A 7500-nucleotide genomic window follows, 5' to 3' on the forward strand; every position below is an offset into this window, starting at 1 on the left:
TTAACATGCAGGACATAATAAATTCACATTCTCATGTAAATCATGGGTTTAATTAATATTTTAAAAAATTTTAAAACCGCCCAGAACCGATGAGATGAAAATATTAAAACGATATTTTTGCATTTTCTTACGGTAAAACATTAACAAATAAGCGACTATAGCAATATAAAACTCCATTTGTAATTTAATTAATCAAAATTAATATTTTTTTTTGATTTTTCAGCGATCCAGAACCGATGAGACGAAAACATTAAAACGATATTTTTGCATTTTCTTACGACAAAACATTAACAAATACGAGACTATAACAATATAAAACTACATATGTAATTTAATTAATCAAAATTAATAATTTTTTTTGATTTTTCAGTGATCCAGAACCGATAAGTCGAAAATTTTAACAATCATATTTTTGCATTCTGTACCGTGGATCCATCGTTAAACGCTATTAAACTAACGTCCGTGATGGTATAAATGCAGATTTTCGCTCCGTTTAGCCAAAATAACGAACTTTAGATGCGCTCCGAAATATTTCAAAGTCCCAGCGGCGTATTGCTTCGCCTCTTAGAACCGATTAGTCGAAAATTTTAACAATCATATTTTTGCATTCTGTACCGTGGATCCATCGTTAAACGCTATTAAACTAACGTCCGTGATGGTATAAATGCAGATTTTCGCTCCGTTTAGCCAAAATAACGAACTTTAGGTGCGCTCCGAAATATTTCAAAGTCCCAGCGGCGTATTGCTTCGCCTCTTAGAACCGATTAGTCGAAAATTTTAACAATCATATTTTTGCATTCTGTACCGTGGATCCATCGTTAAACGCTATTAAACTAACGTCCGTGATGGTATAAATGCAGATTTTCGCTCCGTTTAGCCAAAATAACGAACTTTAGGTGCGCTCCGAAATATTTCAAAGTCCCAGCGGCGTATTGCTTCGCCTCTTAGAACCGATTAGTCGAAAATTTTAACAATCATATTTTTGCATTCTGTACCGTGGATCCATCGTTAAACGCTATTAAACTAACGTCCGTGATGGTATAAATGCAGATTTTCGCTCCGTTTAGCCAAAATAACGAACTTTAGGTGCGCTCCGAAATATTTCAAAGTCCCAGCGGCGTATTGCTTCGCCTCTTAGAACCGATTAGTCGAAAATTTTAACAATCATATTTTTGCATTCTGTACCGTGGATCGATCGTTAAACGCTATTAAACTAGCGTCCGTGATGGTATAAATGCAGATTTTCGCTCCGTTTAGCCAAAATAACGAACTTTAGGTGCGCTCCGAAATATTTCAAAGTCCCAGCGGCGTATTGCTTCGCCTCTTAGAACCGATTAGTCGAAAATTTTAACAATCATATTTTTGCATTCTGTACCGTGGATCCATCGTTAAACGCTATTAAACTAACGTCCGTGATGGTATAAATGCAGATTTTCGCTCCGTTTAGCCAAAATAACGAACTTTAGGTGCGCTCCGAAATATTTCAAAGTCCCAGCGGCGTATTGCTTCGCCTCTTAGAACCGATTAGTCGAAAATTTTAACAATCATATTTTTGCATTCTGTACCGTGGATCGATCGTTAAACGCTATTAAACTAACGTCCGTGATGGTATAAATGCAGATTTTCGCTCCGTTTAGCCAAAATAACGAACTTTAGGTGCGCTCCGAAATATTTCAAAGTCCCAGCGGCGTATTGCTTCGCCTCTTAGAACCGATTAGTCGAAAATTTTAACAATCATATTTTTGCATTCTGTACCGTGGATCGATCGTTAAACGCTATTGAACTAACGTCCGTGATGGTATAAATGCAGATTTTCGCTCCGTTTAGCCGAAATAACGAACTTTAGGTGCGCTCCGAAATATTTCAAAGTCCCAGCGGCGTATTGCTTCGCCTCTTAGAACCGATTAGTCGAAAATTTTAACAATCATATTTTTGCATTCTGTACCGTGGATCCATCGTTAAACGCTATTAAACTAACGTCCGTGATGGTATAAATGCAGATTTTCGCTCCGTTTAGCCAAAATAACGAACTTTAGGTGCGCTCCGAAATATTTCAAAGTCCCAGCGGCGTATTGCTTCGCCTCTTAGAACCGATTAGTCGAAAATTTTAACAATCATATTTTTGCATTCTGTACCGTGGATCCATAGTTAAACGCTATTAAACTAACGTCCGTGATGGTATAAATGCAGATTTTCGCTCCGTTTAGCCAAAATAACGAACTTTAGGTGCGCTCCGAAATATTTCAAAGTCCCAGCGGCGTATTGCTTCGCCTCTTAGAACCGATTAGTCGAAAATTTTAACAATCATATTTTTGCATTCTGTACCGTGGATCGATCGTTAAACGCTATTGAACTAACGTCCGTGATGGTATAAATGCAGATTTTCGCTCCGTTTAGCCAAAATAACGAACTTTAGGTGCGCTCCGAAATATTTCAAAGTCCCAGCGGCGTATTGCTTCGCCTCTTAGAACCGATTAGTCGAAAATTTTAACAATCATATTTTTGCATTCTGTACCGTGGATCCATCGTTAAACGCTATTAAACTAACGTCCGTGATGGTATAAATGCAGATTTTCGCTCCGTTTAGCCAAAATAACGAACTTTAGGTGCGCTCCGAAATATTTCAAAGTCCCAGCGGCGTATTGCTTCGCCTCTTAGAACCGATTAGTCGAAAATTTTAACAATCATATTTTTGCATTCTGTACCGTGGATCCATAGTTAAACGCTATTAAACTAACGTCCGTGATGGTATAAATGCAGATTTTCGCTCCGTTTAGCCAAAATAACGAACTTTAGGTGCGCTCCGAAATATTTCAAAGTCCCAGCGGCGTATTGCTTCGCCTCTTAGAACCGATTAGTCGAAAATTTTAACAATCATATTTTTGCATTCTGTACCGTGGATCGATCGTTAAACGCTATTAAACTAGCGTCCGTGATGGTATAAATGCAGATTTTCGCTCCGTTTAGCCAAAATAACGAACTTTAGGTGCGCTCCGAAATATTTCAAAGTCCCAGCGGCGTATTGCTTCGCCTCTTAGAACCGATTAGTCGAAAATTTTAACAATCATATTTTTGCATTCTGTACCGTGGATCCATCGTTAAACGCTATTAAACTAACGTCCGTGATGGTATAAATGCAGATTTTCGCTCCGTTTAGCCAAAATAACGAACTTTAGATGCGCTCCGAAATATTTCAAAGTCCCAGCGGCGTATTGCTTCGCCTCTTAGAACCGATTAGTCGAAAATTTTAACAATCATATTTTTGCATTCTGTACCGTGGATCCATCGTTAAACGCTATTAAACTAACGTCCGTGATGGTATAAATGCAGATTTTCGCTCCGTTTAGCCAAAATAACGAACTTTAGGTGCGCTCCGAAATATTTCAAAGTCCCAGCGGCGTATTGCTTCGCCTCTTAGAACCGATTAGTCGAAAATTTTAACAATCATATTTTTGCATTCTGTACCGTGGATCGATCGTTAAACGCTATTAAACTAGCGTCCGTGATGGTATAAATGCAGATTTTCGCTCCGTTTAGCCAAAATAACGAACTTTAGGTGCGCTCCGAAATATTTCAAAGTCCCAGCGGCGTATTGCTTCGCCTCTTAGAACCGATTAGTCGAAAATTTTAACAATCATATTTTTGCATTCTGTACCGTGGATCCATCGTTAAACGCTATTAAACTAACGTCCGTGATGGTATAAATGCAGATTTTCGCTCCGTTTAGCCAAAATAACGAACTTTAGATGCGCTCCGAAATATTTCAAAGTCCCAGCGGCGTATTGCTTCGCCTCTTAGAACCGATTAGTCGAAAATTTTAACAATCATATTTTTGCATTCTGTACCGTGGATCCATCGTTAAACGCTATTAAACTAACGTCCGTGATGGTATAAATGCAGATTTTCGCTCCGTTTAGCCAAAATAACGAACTTTAGGTGCGCTCCGAAATATTTCAAAGTCCCAGCGGCGTATTGCTTCGCCTCTTAGAACCGATTAGTCGAAAATTTTAACAATCATATTTTTGCATTCTGTACCGTGGATCCATCGTTAAACGCTATTAAACTAACGTCCGTGATGGTATAAATGCAGATTTTCGCTCCGTTTAGCCAAAATAACGAACTTTAGGTGCGCTCCGAAATATTTCAAAGTCCCAGCGGCGTATTGCTTCGCCTCTTAGAACCGATTAGTCGAAAATTTTAACAATCATATTTTTGCATTCTGTACCGTGGATCCATCGTTAAACGCTATTAAACTAACGTCCGTGATGGTATAAATGCAGATTTTCGCTCCGTTTAGCCAAAATAACGAACTTTAGGTGCGCTCCGAAATATTTCAAAGTCCCAGCGGCGTATTGCTTCGCCTCTTAGAACCGATTAGTCGAAAATTTTAACAATCATATTTTTGCATTCTGTACCGTGGATCGATCGTTAAACGCTATTAAACTAACGTCCGTGATGGTATAAATGCAGATTTTCGCTCCGTTTAGCCAAAATAACGAACTTTAGGTGCGCTCCGAAATATTTCAAAGTCCCAGCGGCGTATTGCTTCGCCTCTTAGAACCGATTAGTCGAAAATTTTAACAATCATATTTTTGCATTCTGTACCGTGGATCGATCGTTAAACGCTATTAAACTAGCGTCCGTGATGGTATAAATGCAGATTTTCGCTCCGTTTAGCCAAAATAACGAACTTTAGGTGCGCTCCGAAATATTTCAAAGTCCCAGCGGCGTATTGCTTCGCCTCTTAGAACCGATTAGTCGAAAATTTTAACAATCATATTTTTGCATTCTGTACCGTGGATCCATCGTTAAACGCTATTAAACTAACGTCCGTGATGGTATAAATGCAGATTTTCGCTCCGTTTAGCCAAAATAACGAACTTTAGGTGCGCTCCGAAATATTTCAAAGTCCCAGCGGCGTATTGCTTCGCCTCTTAGAACCGATTAGTCGAAAATTTTAACAATCATATTTTTGCATTCTGTACCGTGGATCGATCGTTAAACGCTATTAAACTAACGTCCGTGATGGTATAAATGCAGATTTTCGCTCCGTTTAGCCAAAATAACGAACTTTAGGTGCGCTCCGAAATATTTCAAAGTCCCAGCGGCGTATTGCTTCGCCTCTTAGAACCGATTAGTCGAAAATTTTAACAATCATATTTTTGCATTCTGTACCGTGGATCGATCGTTAAACGCTATTGAACTAACGTCCGTGATGGTATAAATGCAGATTTTCGCTCCGTTTAGCCAAAATAACGAACTTTAGGTGCGCTCCGAAATATTTCAAAGTCCCAGCGGCGTATTGCTTCGCCTCTTAGAACCGATTAGTCGAAAATTTTAACAATCATATTTTTGCATTCTGTACCGTGGATCCATCGTTAAACGCTATTAAACTAACGTCCGTGATGGTATAAATGCAGATTTTCGCTCCGTTTAGCCAAAATAACGAACTTTAGGTGCGCTCCGAAATATTTCAAAGTCCCAGCGGCGTATTGCTTCGCCTCTTAGAACCGATTAGTCGAAAATTTTAACAATCATATTTTTGCATTCTGTACCGTGGATCCATAGTTAAACGCTATTAAACTAACGTCCGTGATGGTATAAATGCAGATTTTCGCTCCGTTTAGCCAAAATAACGAACTTTAGGTGCGCTCCGAAATATTTCAAAGTCCCAGCGGCGTATTGCTTCGCCTCTTAGAACCGATTAGTCGAAAATTTTAACAATCATATTTTTGCATTCTGTACCGTGGATCGATCGTTAAACGCTATTAAACTAGCGTCCGTGATGGTATAAATGCAGATTTTCGCTCCGTTTAGCCAAAATAACGAACTTTAGGTGCGCTCCGAAATATTTCAAAGTCCCAGCGGCGTATTGCTTCGCCTCTTAGAACCGATTAGTCGAAAATTTTAACAATCATATTTTTGCATTCTGTACCGTGGATCCATCGTTAAACGCTATTAAACTAACGTCCGTGATGGTATAAATGCAGATTTTCGCTCCGTTTAGCCAAAATAACGAACTTTAGGTGCGCTCCGAAATATTTCAAAGTCCCAGCGGCGTATTGCTTCGCCTCTTAGAACCGATTAGTCGAAAATTTTAACAATCATATTTTTGCATTCTGTACCGTGGATCCATCGTTAAACGCTATTAAACTAACGTCCGTGATGGTATAAATGCAGATTTTCGCTCCGTTTAGCCAAAATAACGAACTTTAGGTGCGCTCCGAAATATTTCAAAGTCCCAGCCGCGTATTGCTTTGCCCCGAAATTTTTCAAAGTTCCAGCGGCGTGTTGCTTTCAAAGTGCCTCCCTCTAAATACCGATCGGCAGGCCGCTAGGTCGGCGACGCACGGGCTTACGCCCAGGCGTATACGGGGGCAAATCGCCGTGAGAGCGTGCGATTTTGACTTTCGCAATAAGATAGTCTCCTTTATGAAAAGGAGCGTACACGTCTCCCAAAAAAAAAAACAGTTTCATGACGATCAATGTAGTTCTTGATCGAAATGTATCATAGGACGAAGATTTTATCGAAAAGTACGAACTTTGGCGACGCATCGAAATTTTTCAAAGTTCCAACGGCGTGTTGCTTTCAAAGTGCCTCCCTCTAAATACCGATCGGCAGGCCGCTAGGTCGGCGACGCACGGGCTTACGCCCAGGCGTATACGGGGGCAAATCGCCGTGAGAGCGTGCGATTTTGACTTTCGCAATAAGATAGTCTCCTTTATGAAAAGGAGCGTACACGTCTCCCAAAAAAAAAAACAGTTTCATGACGATCAATGTAGTTCTTGATCGAAATGTATCATAGGACGAAGATTTTATCGAAAAGTACGAACTTTGGCGACGCATCGAAATTTTTCAAAGTTCCAACGGCGTGTTGCTTTCAAAGTGCCTCCCTCTAAATACCGATCGGCAGGCCGCTAGGTCGGCGACGCACGGGCTTACGCCCAGGCGTATACGGGGGCAAATCGCCGTGAGAGCGTGCGATTTTGACTTTCGCAATAAGATAGTCTCCTTTATGAAAAGGAGCGTACACGTCTCCCAAAAAAAAAAACAGTTTCATCACGATCAATGTAGATCATGGATTTTATTCATATTTTTGGAGATGTAGTAACCTTACAGAGCCGATGAGACGAAAATATTAAAATACATGTTTTTGCATTTCACATTATTTCATTGCAATAATCTTGTATTCGTTTATTATTTACGCGCGCTGGTAAGGTTAGGTTGTATATTAGTATTCCACGCGATCGTGTTCTTTTCGCCATGAATTATTTCCAAGTTCCAGCGGCGTATTGCTTTGCCCCGAAATTTTTCAAAGTTCCAGCGGCGTATTGCTTTGCCCTGAAATTTTTCAAAGTTCCAGGCGCGTATTGCTTTGCCCCGAAATTTTTCAAAGTTCCAGCCGCGTATTGCTTTTTTTTCGTACTTTTAAAAAAAAATGATCAATGCCAAAAAGCCGGAAATATAACATCCAACCTTCACCAATTTCACAATTTTTT

The sequence above is a fragment of the Osmia lignaria genome, unplaced genomic scaffold, assembly GCF_051020975.1.
Source record: "Osmia lignaria lignaria isolate PbOS001 unplaced genomic scaffold, iyOsmLign1 scaffold0183, whole genome shotgun sequence".
Classification (NCBI taxonomy): Eukaryota; Metazoa; Arthropoda; class Insecta; order Hymenoptera; family Megachilidae; genus Osmia; species Osmia lignaria.